Source organism: Myxocyprinus asiaticus, chromosome 23 (assembly GCF_019703515.2).
Source record: "Myxocyprinus asiaticus isolate MX2 ecotype Aquarium Trade chromosome 23, UBuf_Myxa_2, whole genome shotgun sequence".
NCBI lineage: Eukaryota > Metazoa > Chordata > Actinopteri > Cypriniformes > Catostomidae > Myxocyprinus > Myxocyprinus asiaticus.
Window position 1 is genome coordinate 38,510,691 of NC_059366.1, and position 13,906 is coordinate 38,524,596.

Sequence of the window (13,906 nt, forward strand, 5' to 3'; positions counted from 1 at the left end):
ACCCCACTGCAAATTTTAGTTTTGGGCCATTAGTTCCAGGTCTATTGGCTTTGATGCCATCTATATACCAGCATAGTCAAAAACGTTCAGCAGAAATACAGTATGCATGTAAAATGTAGTTTTTATCTTACGGTAGAACATGCCAAAAATATTGTTACACTATACAGATTTTTGTCCATTTAAATGCTCTTTAGAATGAGAACGCCATTGCCCCTTATACCACCTGTTCAAGGCTGTGATGTAAACTAAAGGCTAATGGCTATTAAAAAAAAAGGGATGCCCCCCCAAAACTTCCTGTTTCAATAGGAAATATGTCAATAAATGAAAGGAAACCATCGAGCCATTTCATGGGGTACTTTTATTTAATACACAAACGTAGTACTGAATTGGGTGAGTTCAGTGAGGACAGTGAGATCAGGGAATGGTAAAGGCACAGTTCTCTGTAGAGGCAGCAGAATGGAGTAGAGAGGCCAGTATGCAAAGGCCAAGGGAGCGTGCATAACACAATGACACATGCCACAGAATGCGATGGGTTGGTCCAAGAACCTAAGCACACTAGCTATATGTGGCAGCTCACACTCACAGAAGTTTCCACCTCTGGCAGTGTCAGGGAAGCAGTGTAATAATTTCTAGCTGTGGCTTGGCAGGTGATAACCTTGAAGTGACACCCCTGAATGGATGGATGTGTTTGGGCAAGGCAGTGATGTAAATTAAAAAGTGAGAGGGAGATATTGTGGCAGTGATTGAGCGCTTAATGAAAAGTTGTGAATCAAATAAACCTGTTCTTCCCATCTTATTGGGTCTGCCAGCACTTACTGAGTTTGGGCTGAGATTCCTCCAGGTGGAGCCCCTGATTCAGCACAAAGACCCTACACCTAATTCCATGTTATCTCACCTGATTTGCATGGATCTGCAATAACCAGGCTACCACTGGCTGCTGTATGCCCCATTATAATTTTGATTATGGCTGTGTTTGCAATGGCATACTACTTATACTACTTTTTAAAATATCCAGTAGATAAATGATGCACAGGATGCAATTTGTCTGTATGGATGAAATACCCAGATGACCTACTGCATGTGTAAAAATATGCAGCATACAGCAAAGCACACTGCAACGTAATGCAATGCACTCGATTTGAGCTTCTATTTCAAGTGTAACAAATGAACTGGAAGCAATATCCACTGTGATTTTTAACATGTCTTTCTTGATTAATTTAATTGATTTAATTGAACTACCAAAAGTTTGGATATTTTTGCACAAAATTGAATTAAACATGCAAAACACCCATTTTTATTTCCAAGATTATAACTGGACATTTGCTGAATTACAGTAAGCATGCAACATAGTGAGGTCATGTTACAACAATGTAGCATACTTCAGTTTAAACCTTTATCTTTTTTTGGCTCAATGCAAAGCTCTTGATAAAAGGTTCTTACCTCTGTTCCTGTTTGTTGACCTTTTTCCTGTGGGCATGGTTGGCCTGAGCTCAGTGCCACAGATGGAATCCAGGGGAACATTTACCGTATGTGAAGTGTAGGATGACAGTATTATGGGTGTTCTGTTTGTTATGCTCAACTCAGCACTGAATGCAGGAATTGAAGAGTGTTTCTGTGTGAGAGCCAGATGGATGTGAGTCTCTGTGCCAGTGCATTGATGAAATTAACAGTTGGATGTGCCGAAAATGTATTCAGTTAAACAACGATAAGACAGAGGTATTTGGAAACAAATGCGAAATTCCCAAGGTGAACACATACCTTGACTCCAAGGGTCTAAAGACAAAAAATCAAGATATCTTGGTTTCATTTTGGAGTAGTCACATCAAAGCAATAACTAAATCAGCCTACTATCATCTCAAAAATATATTGAGAATTAGATGTTTTGTATCCAGTCAAGACTTAGAGAAACTTGTTTATGCATTCATCACCAGTAGGGTTGACTACTGCAATGGACCTCTCAATGGACTTCCCAAAAGACCATTAGACAGCTGCAGCTCATTCAGAATGCTGCCACCAGGATTCTCATGCAAACCAAAAAATCTGAGCATATGATTCCAGTCCTCATGTCTTTACACTGGCTTCTAGTTACATTCAGAATTGATTTGAAAGTACTTTTACTCATTTTTAAATCACTCAGTGGCCTAGGACCAAAGTACATTGCAGATATGCTTGTTGAATATAAACCTAACAGACCTCTCAGATCATTAGGATCAGGTCAGTTAGAAATTCCAAGGGTTCACTTAAAACAAGGTGAGACAGCGTTTAGCTATTATGCCACCCGTTGCTGGAACCAGCATCTAGAAGAGGTCAGATGTGCTTCAAAAGTAGCCACATTCAAATCCAGACTTTAAAAAAAGCTATCTGTTTATCTTTGCATTTATTCACTGAGCACTGTGCTGCACTTACTGATTGCACTGCATAATTTTATTTAGGTATTCTTTTTTATTTTATTTCATTTTAATAATTTTTATATGAATATTTTATTACTTTTTATTCTTATTTCCTGTTCTTAATTGGTTTTAACTTTTATTTTATCTTGTATTGTCATTGTCATTTTTTATGTAAAGCACTTTGAATTGCCATTGTGTATGAAATGTGCTAGATAAATAAACTTGCCTTGCCTTGTCTTTGGGGTGAGTGGACAGATTGAGATTGGTCCCACAGAAAAAGGTTCCCACAGAGAACCTTAAAGAAATACTTTAATAAATTAGATTATTGTTGGCATACAGTCAGAGTATATAGCTACTGTATAAAAACTGAATATTTTATTGTAGAAAATATTGGGAGGTACTTGATGGGCAAAAGTAAGAGGGTTTCGTGATGTCAACTGAAAAGTAATTTATGACCCTGTTAAAAGTTATAAAACGGTGATCTTAAAATGTAAATACTTAAAACAAATCTTAATATTATCTTGTATTTTTTTACTTATAATCTTGTATTTATTCAAAATGCCTGTGAATTCTCTATAACAATGAATAAGTAAAAAATCATTATATTTTTATGCGACTTGTTTATGCAACGTTAAGGTGTTTTTGGTGGATTCTAGGGTGTTGCTAGGTGATTGCTAGGGCATTACTTAATGGTTGCTAGATGGTTGCTTACTGGCCCAAGTCAGAATAGACAATTCCTAAGGATACATACAGTATGATATACTGATCCCTTTTCAAAGGAAGTCTATAGGTTCAGGAGGAGCATGTTCATTTAATCCAACCAATCAATGCTGAAGTAAGCGTATATAAGCCGCTGCTAACCTCTGTCCTGTGACAGTTCTTCCAGCATTTGGCCCCGCCCACTTACCTGTGTCAGACCCATGCATCAGACCTACTATGCACGAAGCATTTGCCCTCATCAGATAAGCTCACGTTTTCAACAAAGCTGCCACAGCAGCTATTCTTATTTTCGTGCCAACAGCGGCTGCCCCTTTAACTATTGTTTCTGCCATGCCTTTCTTTCTTTCTAATCTTTCCTCAGTGAAGCAGACCCTGGCGCTGAAGCTGCCTCTGCAAAGCGGCTACTGCTTCACTGTATACCTGTAGTACAGCTCAATAAGTCCGCATACAGGTCCTCTCATCTTTTTATTTCTTTATTTCTTTATTTTAATTTGATTTTTTATTCCTTTTTCTCCCCAATGTGGAATGCCCAATTCCCACTACTTAGTAGGTCCCCATGGTGGCGCGGTTACTCACCTCAATCCGTGTGGTGGAGGACAAGTCTCAGTTGCCTCCGCTTCTGAGACCATCAATCTGTGCATCTTATCACGTGGCTCGTTGTGCATGACACCGAGGAGAATCCCAGCATGTGGAGGCTCATACTACTCTCCACGATCCACACACAATTTACCATGTGCCCCATTGAGAGCGAGAACCACTCATCGCAACCACAAGGAGGTTACCCCATGTGACTCTACCCTCCCTTGCAACTGGGCCAATTTGGTTGCTTAGGAGACCTGGCTGGAGTCACTCAGCACACCCTGGATTCGAACTCACGACTCCAGGGGTGGTAGTCAGCGTCAATGCACACTGAGCTACCCAGGCCCCACAGGTCCTCTCATCTTAACTTCCACCCAGAGCGGTGCCTCAGCGTTTGGACGCTGCTCCGGCTTCACATCAATAGAGATCTATCACAGCTTTAATTCAAGTGAATGCAAGGGAATAAAAGATCAGCACTGATTTCAAGCCTTTTCCAACACTGTGGCAGTGGTGGCTTGGTCAAGCGTCCGTCCGGAGAGAGAGAAGGGCGCTTACACCTGAGCTAGATTATGTTAAACACCAGTCTCTAATTCCAGTGAGCATGGGTAGAGCGGCATATAAGCAGCCACACCACCAGCAGAGAGAGAGAGAGAGAGAGTCTGGCACAAGGAAGGCCACGGTGCTCCTGAAGCTGTTGCATTTAATCTGTTGTGTTTGTGAAGCTGATGTGTCTAACTAACTACGTGCCTGTGAAGCTGATGTGTTTAAGTGACTACGTGCCTGTGAAGCTGATGAGTTTGTGAAGTTGTAAAGCATTGAAGTGGCTGATTAAAAGTCTTACCTGAGCCTGGAAAACCTGCTTCCCTGTGTTCTCCTTCCCTTCTGCTGTGAAGTTGTGTTACAAACACACTCCAGTTTCAAAACGGTTCTCCCGCTTAGGTGTTTATTTCTTCTCAGCCCTGATAACCTCACTGTGCAGTCCATTCTAGGGTACGTTCTATTCAGAACTGTGAGGGATAAATGGTGTGGGGCTTTCCAAACTCACCTTTTAAGCCTTTTATTGGAATTTCTGTTCATTCACATGACTCATGATTGCTCTCCCTTCAAAATGCCCTTCGGAGGGTGATTTATTCCATTTTGGAATGCAGGGCCAATCACGCAACAAGCAAACTTCCTTTCAAATAACCGCTTCTCTAAATTATCAACATCTCTCCAAACCAGAGCGACCTTTTTGCGTGAGCTCGTTGCTGCAGCAGCATCTGCTCAGACCAGGCTACAGCTTCCTACGGCTGCATACAGCTTCTGTGCGAGCAGAGGCAAGCTGCGTTCGGCTCTGCAAGTGGTGTGTTGCGCTCTGCGCCACAACTTCATTCCTCAATGTGTCTCGCCTCCTCGCAGCATTTGCGATCCCCTTACCACGCAGCTCTGATAACCACGCAGCAAGCGCTTTATGCAAACTTTATTCAAATGTATAATTATAGACCGTTGTATGACTTTCTCTCCTCCTGCAGACCAGGACGAATGTTTCACGCAGGAAAACAATCCATTGCTGTAATCTCACAGGAAAATCTTCTCTATTTTGTCTCATGTTGTCGGTAATTTTAAAGCTGTTCTAAATTATTGGATCATAGACTAAAACTTTACTTTAGAGCCTAATTTTTGTACCTATGTCTGCCTATTAAAGTGACTCATCAAATCTGACATAAATCAGCACACCACACAATCTTAAAGAAACGTGTTGAAATCAGCACCAGATGATTCGGCCTCGAATTTTGCTTTTATCCTCCGAATATTTCAATTTATTACAGGCTATAATATACTAAATTTATTCAACACTACTGCAAATGGTGTCCATATATTTTAAATCCTGTTCTCAGGCACAAACTCAAATAATTTCGCATGTCGCAAGTCATTATAAGACATGTCATCTCGTTGCAATATAATACAGAATTAACTGAATTACATTATGTTAGTAGAATAATCTACTAAACTCCCAAACCATACGTATAAGCTAAATAATATCAGACCATGGATTTAAGTTTCAAGTACCTCTTAATTCAATGGCAAATCACCACTTTAAACGAAGTTGCATTTATGCACATGCGTAAATATGTATCCTGATTGCTTCACATATGATCCAGAAATTTAATCAAGCAAATAAATTACGTTTGTCTCTGCATCCTCTGCCCCTGGTTACAATTGTAAGGAAATGAGCACACTATCTTTCCACAACAATAAGCTTTCTTTATTAACCTGCTTATACCTACCGATCACCATTATGGCTGCTCATGCACTTCCATTACACAACTGTTTAAATGTTATACCCTCTATGGCCCACAGGCCTCTGATGGCTGTTATTTAAGCCTAAATAAGAAAACTGACTAAATTAATCTCCGTATCAGTGCAGTCTAAACTCCCTTCTCTCTAATTGCAATGATCCGCAAATCAGCCCTTGAACTACTTGCTAAACTTTCTTCATCTTTGATGGCTTGCAGGCCATTGTATTTAACACCGCTTTTCTACCAATAATAAACTGTAATAATTATAGAAACCATATTATAATTATTGGGCGGACAGGCACAGGCATTACAGGGTCCTCTCCCTTCCCTGTGGTAGGGGGGAAGGGGAGGAGACCTCCCTGCCCGGGCATTGCGGATACCTCTATGCAGCACAACAGCTCCTGTGAGAGCTCATTGCGCCATTAACCGCCACACAAGATGGAGTAGGCTACGTGCATCTCAGAGATTTCAATTATAGACTTTTTCATCTGGAAGCATCAGTCTAAAAGGCATCTGCTAAACGTATTAAAGATTAGAGTTGTAAACTTTCTAAATCACTAACATCTCAGGGACATCTGCTGAATGTCTTATTGACTTCTGAGACATACTTATTGAAGTAAGTATAATAGATATAAACACATCAAATAAACATTGTTCGAGGGCTGCGCTAGCTCTCCTGTTCAAGCATGGTGTGAGTTACCATGCTTTGGCCGTGGGCTCCCCCATTCGAATGCTGTGTAAGCTTCCAGGTTTCGGCCATGGGCTCTCCCATTCGAGCGCTGCATGGGCTTTCACGATCCGGCTGTGGACTCTCCTGGAATCTCAACTGCACATTCATTTCAGCATAAAACACGCTGAATAAAGCTTTAAATGCAACTGTTTGAATATTATAGGGAAATATTTATTTCTGCTTTATCCGATAGTTGATTTAAAGTGAATATGCATATAAACCTGAGGAAATTGACATCTGGCTGGACATATATAAATATGTCCTTATCTTAATTCTGCTGCATTATTACTTTATATTGTTCAGTTATTACTGTTTCTGTCTTATGATCGTATCTATATTCATTATTGTTATTATTGTTCATTTATAGAACCACACACTGATACTGATATATGAATCAAATGGGAACAGTAAAGAACTTTATTGTGGACATGGACCAAGTGATTTATTGTTCTGCCTAGACAATCTGTAGCGGTTGCCACCTAGTTTAAGAACTGCACCTTAACAACTTTCATACAAAATTTGGTCCTTCGAGCCGGATCAGACAGCTACTACAGCATCACCATGTCCAGAATGGAAAGACAGGCTATGCCAGATTTACCAGGGTTCGACCATGTCGACAAGTCATCCCACCAAGATACTTAGATGACTTTTATGTTGATTATACGGTGCCACATCAGCTACTTCATTCTGATGATGAACAGCCAATAAATGGTGCCACTGGACCTGCACCAGGTAAAAGGCCTGCATTTAAAGAGTTCTCAAGTACTGGAAGCAGACCAGAACCAACGAAAGTTACGAGCAATGGATCAAGTGAAAGGAGCTCATTTGTGGAGACATATCAAGGTTTTCCACAGCCAAGGCCCTATACTCTGACTTCTCCAAGGCAAATAATTGATACAGATCAGAGAGTTCTCGCCTCAAGCCCATATACAGCAGCCACTGAGGGCAGGCCTGTTCTGCCCAGAGATCAAGATGATCTTCCTCAGCCCGTAAGGGCACTGCCTGTAGATTTACAAGGAGACCCTCTGCATTCTCATTCAGTCAGTCACAAAGAGATTGACTATCTCACTGACAACCTAGGAGAACTGAGATTACCAAGCTCTGCAAATTGGCTAACTTCATGTCATCCCTTCTCTCCTTATGAACCAACCGAAGCCCAGCCTAATCTAGCACATCAAGAAGATGTTACATATCCTCAACTTGGCATTAGGCATATAGACAGACCCCGTGGTTACTACAACATGGATCACAGAGGCCATAACTAGCTGTCCATTGACCAAAGAGATCGCAGCTAATCTTCCGCAGCTGTTCAGTTTATGCTTCAGGACTACAGCCAAGAGACAGCAGCTACTTATTGGACTTATACAATTCATAGTTTAAACCGCAGACCTGTCAACTATTTCCCTTCCAGTGAACCATAAGGTTACCAGCAAACTTATCATGGTTATTCGACTACAAGTCCAGTCTATCAAGATGAGAGACTTACTTCAAGGGATACACTGGCTCATCGTGTATGCTATGAGAGACACTCAGACTACTATGATCAATCAGCTCCTATTCATGCAGATAAATCAAGATTCTTGACCCCACAACAGTGCGCAGATTACGCTCAGCCAGAGACATATCAGCCATACCACCCAGTGCGTCCTCCTCCTCCTCCATATCCTCATGTAGAGCCCTCCTACAGAGGCCCCATCCCCACCATTCCTAATTTTTGCCACGAGGATCCCAGAGAGTTTGCACGACTCAAAATTGCACTGGAGAATTTGCTACCTGTTGAGGCCACAGAACGTTTCAAGTTCCAAATACTGGCTGATCATCTGAAACAGGAGAATGCCTTGCTCATTGCAGACTCGTATGTCAACAGCAGGTACCCATATACCAATACTATGAGGTCTGTAATGGCACTTTATGGGCAACCACATCAACTCGCACTACAAAGAATTGCAGAATTGATGGATGGCCCAAAAATCAAGAGTGGAGACATTAAATCTTTTAGACTGTTTGCCCTCAAAGTGCGCACATTAGTTGGAATGCTGGACCAACTTGGAGCTAAAGGATGGACAGAACTCAAATGTGGGTCACATGTTTCACATCTTCTTGCCAAACTGCCTCATGACCTTAAAGCAAACTTCAGAAGGTTTGTTAACCCCATTCAATCAACCCGAGCTCTACGGCAAATAGGTACTGTGGCCAAAGTCATTCCTGGACTTGATGGGTAAGTTCGTACAGTTGTAGTAAATGTCAAAGACAGAAGTTACACAAAGCCAGTGGCTCGTTTAATTAAACTGCCTGCCCTACCTACCAACATCAACAAAGACTAGTCAGCCTTTTCTTTATTTACAAATTTGTTAAACAAATTTGGGGGCGGCTGTACAAAAAGCCAAGCTTTAATGATGCTGGTGCCCTCCGCTGGACATTTATTGTATTGCACTTACATGTATATTATCTCTGAATCACATGACTATTATTTCTGTAATTTGATTGGTTTAAGGCAGCAGAATTGAATGTCAGTCAAAAACTGTTCATGTCCAGACATGAACCGAAGTTGCTAAGTTCTGCGGCAGTTTTGTATTGATCTCCGTGCTGATCTGGTCCAATTTCTAACGGATTTTTGTTCATACTGTGTGCGTACATCTTAAAAGTAAGTAGTGAAATACTCTTTTCATGCATCTATTGCTGGATTGAATTACTGTTACGTTATATTGCAATACTAATTGTTCGCTTATTCCTTTGAAGTAGTCAATGAGCAGGTAATCTCAGTTGCACATTCATTTCAGCATAAAACACGCTGAATAAAGCTTTAAATGCAACTGTTTGAATATTATATGGAAATATTTAATTCTGCTTTATCTGATAGTTGATTTAAAGTGAATATGCATATAAACTTGAGGCAATTTACATCTGCTGGACTTATATAAATATGTCCTTATCTTTATGCTGTTGCATTGTTACTTTATATTGTTCAATTATTACTGTTTCTGTCTTATGATCATATCTATATTCATTATTGTTATTATTGTTCATTTATAGAATCACACACTGATACTGATGTATGAATCAAATGGGAACAGTAAAGAACTTTATTGTGGACATGGACCAAGTGATTTATTGTTCTGCCTAGACAATCTGTAGCGGTTGCCACCTAGTTTAAGAACTGCACCTTAACTTTCATACAGGAGTTCTTAACAAAAGTTCAGGAGGAGCATGTTCATGTTCAAAATAGACAATTCCTAAGGATATGTACAGTATTATATACTGATCCCTTTTCAAAGGAAATCTGTAGGTGCATCCCAAACCATACACTTCTGCACTATTCTACACCATTTTGTAGTGTAAGTAGTGCGAGTTGTATGTTTACACTGAAAATGCAGCAGAAAGAAGTGTACTTTAAGTACCTGGATGATGCACTTTTTCAACCATCAAAATGGAGAGTGGACATTCCATGCACTCAGTGCACTCGGCTTGCCGTACATAGTGGAAGGGGCAGAGTTATCTGGCTGCGCTGCTGGTCTGACAAAACAGTTGTAAATAATGAAGAATGTAGCAGCTAGCAAAACTTCAGTGGATACAGCACCTAACAAATGTGAGTTTAATGCTTTACCATCACCCCAAGCTGTGTGAATATGTACATTGTTTAAGATACAAGTGTCGAACTGAGGTTGGCTAATGCGTTAAAGCTTGTGGCAACACATCACATGTGTTTGAAACGTCACTTCTGTCAGCTAACTGCGAATGCTTCCGTGTAGTAAAAACATTGTGTTTCATTTGGGACAATACTACAAATTCATACACTACATGGCTGAGTGCATAGTATAATTTGTAAGTGCATATTGTGTATAGTGTGTCATATGGAACACAGCTTATGTCATTTTTCATCTGCCGTGCGGGCATTTCTATTCTTAAATAAAAATCTTTTAGAACATAATTCATAATTCTGTATTTGAAATTCATTCTATATTTCAAAATTAAGGGTTTACTCTATATCTGAAGTAAAAGAATAGTACTACCACTGACATATAAGTGGTGCTCTTTCTAGACAAAACACTACTATACAAGCTTTATCATTGCTCAGTGTGAAAAAAGATTTTGATATTTATAATTGTAGCAGGATAGGCTGTCACCTTTCCGTTTTTTTTATTTTTTATTAACGATGTGATTGATTGCCAGTCAGTATCACAGCTGGTCTATTTAAGGGCTCTTGTCTTCCACCTGGGGATGCATTGCCTTTAACCCTGCCCTCTGCCCTCTTCCCTCTTGCTACTTCCTGTTAGCTGTTTGGCTAAGTCCTCATGACTTATTTTGGTCAGTGCAAGTTTACTTGCAGTGACTCAAAGGATGTTTCCAATGTTGAGAACTGTAGCACTGTCTGTTCATCCCCAGGTATTTTAAATGTTTGGTAAATGTGGTCTGCTGCTTTGTGGCATTACAGTATTGTAAACTGTCTGCCCTTTCTTTCTTTAGTGAGTTTATTTATTATGTAACCACTGTTGGCTGCTATGGTGTGATCAAATGATCAATGTTTTCCTGGTGTGTATATTTCTTAAGTGCCTTTTAGTTATTCTAGTTTGTTTTTGGATATGTAATTATTGTTTTGTTTTTAGGTGGGCTGGTTGACATGCTGAAGTATTCCCTCTGTGGCTGTATTCCCTCTGTGGCTGTTTTGTTCCTATTATTTGGTTTCTATTTAGTTTAGCTTGGTTCTGTTAAGTTTTATTCTATTTTGTTTGTAGTTTGTTTTTGTTTTCTTGTTTATGAGCAGTGGGCCAAATCCTGATGTGCGCTACACTAATGCGTTTTTCTCTCCAGCTGGGATTGTCGTCACCTCAGAGGTTTATGCCAAATGAATTCCTGTTCATGGACTTCATACAATCTGGTATACTCAGGTTTTCTTAAGGAGGTTGAAATTTTGTCGAATGTGATTCTGAAACCCAATTGCACTGATATGCATACATGTTTTGGTTTTCTAAACTGTGCTGGGCTCTAATTTGTGTATGACCCTGTTTTTGAGGGTTTCTCAGCCCATTGTGACATTCTCTTACTAACTGTTTAAATGTAAGTGTTGTGTTTTTTTTTTTTTTTTTTTTTTTTTTTTTTTTTTTGCAGGAGCTGAGTGCTTGAGGCAGGGAGACTACTTCCATTCTGTACCTGGTGGTGGTTTGTCTTCAGTACGTGCTGTGCTCCTCACCATATCATTTTCAGGGACGTGTGTGTGGCATGTGTGATTCTGTGATGTTCCAGGACAGATGCTCTCTGATACTCTCTCAATCTCACCGCAGAGTTTACCGGTGTTTTTACTGTTTTTATTTTCTGATGAATAAAATATTTTTGTACTGGTATCCACATCTCTCTTCCTTTTAATTGGTGGAAACGGACCTGTGTGACCTACTTTGTGTGTGGATTTAATTCCACGTCTGTGTATATTCCAAGGGTGGTGTAGTTGGCTACATTCTATCTACAATTGCCAAAATCCTTAGGCATTTTTGCAATACATTTCTTCTTACCACGCCCCACTCGCCACAATCAAGAGGTGTGCAGTATATCTACTGTACCTGATTTTATTTTTTTACTCCGAAGGATTGTTTTAAGTTTTCTTCAAAACAGGAGGATTAAAAATTTGGAAAATTTGTGAATGTGTCAAGTAAATGGGGAACCTGTGACATCTACTAAAAATGACATAGTAACCAGCTGGTAAAAAGTAAATATGACTGGGAGTGTAGTTAGGTTTAGCATAATTTGTGTCCTAATGCCTTTTGGGGCCACTGTATATGCAGTTTGACCATTGTGAGTGATGCATTGATTGGCAGCTCATCTGTGGCTAAACTCCCAGCATCTTTTCACAAGGCCGTTATACATATGAATGAGGGAATCCTGTTGGAAGGGGCTATGCTCAACTACAGCAATGTAGGAGGTTAAGGTTATTGAGGGGTTGGCACATCCCTAATGACCCCAATTCTACCACCCTGTTAAAAAAAAGCTGTATTTCTCCTGCTTAAAGGGGCTTTGTGCTTTGCCTACAATTCCCTCATGGGAACTCACATTGAGTGTGTGCTGTTAGGAGTGGGTTGCAAGAGCCAGACATGGCAGTCGGCCATTCCCAATGAAACAATGCCAGAGAATAGCTTTATTTGTTAAGGTTTCCTCATAGAGGAGCTTTTGGAAAGACTGAATGGGTTTAGACCACTGGCCCTCTCTCACCCTTCACTGTTTCAGCTCTATTGATTAACCTGCTCGCTCGGCTGAGAAACGGGGGCAGCTACTGGTGTTTAGAGATTGTCAGTTAGCAAGAGACGGTGGTCCCCATTTAACTCCTGCTTGGGCTGCCCTCCCAGGATTGGGCTCTCAGGGCCCAGAGGTCAAATTATGTGACCTTGCAGCCACAACATGAAGGCTTAAATGACAGTGTCACTCAGCGTTACCTTTCCAACAACCTTGACCTTTCGGGGTTCTGTGCGTTTGTTTGTCTCACAAACAGGGTGTCCTTTTGTCCTATTCACTTTTCCCAATTTAAGGCCATTTATGTATATATATATATATATATATATATATATATATACACACACACAGTTGAAGTCGGAAGTTTACATACACTTAGGCTGAAGTCATTAAAACTCTTTTTTTTTAACCACTCCACAGATTTAATCAGCGGCGATTTCTCAGGGCAAAAGCCTTCTCTGCTGGCGTAACATGCCTAATAAATAAATATTTTTTCATCCTTTCATTCTCATTTACCTTTTTGCCTATGTGTTTTAAAAAAAAAAAAAAAAAAAAAAACAATATAAAATCAGAATTTTTTCCTCGATGCTTACAAGCAAAGTGTGACAACTGTTTCACAAATCGCATGCTTCTTAGCCGAAGCAGCACGTGAGTCTGAGCTCCACCCAGTCAGGCCTTCAGAATTTCCACAGAATTCCCCAACAGTGTAAGTGAATAGGCATCTAAAGTCAGATTGTCAGATTCATCAGCCAATCAGATTGATTTATTTGTTCTTGTGGCAGTGGTCTTTAGGATATGTCCCAGTCCAGGCCTTCTAGCTGGCCTTGAGTGACGCAATCACAATTTAAGTGATGTACATAATTTGAAAGCGAAGAGTCGGCTGTCATCACTGCTGGTATTGCCTTTGAGAAAGAGATCCTTATGGATTTAAAAACCTAAGATGTTCTGCATGATCATGTGATTGATTAATTAAACAGGAAACGTGGACTTAT

General features: G+C 40.2%; 1 long non-coding RNA gene across 1 annotated transcript; it reads left to right on the forward strand.

Moving 5' to 3' along the window:
• The first annotated feature begins 10,972 nt into the window (after positions 1-10,972).
• On the forward strand, positions 10,973-11,956 carry LOC127414084 (uncharacterized). The gene is made up of 3 exons (XR_007892733.1): positions 10,973-11,081; positions 11,303-11,574; positions 11,805-11,956. It is a non-coding gene; the product is annotated as an uncharacterized LOC127414084 (long non-coding RNA).
• Positions 11,957-13,906: the final 1,950 nt, after the last annotated feature.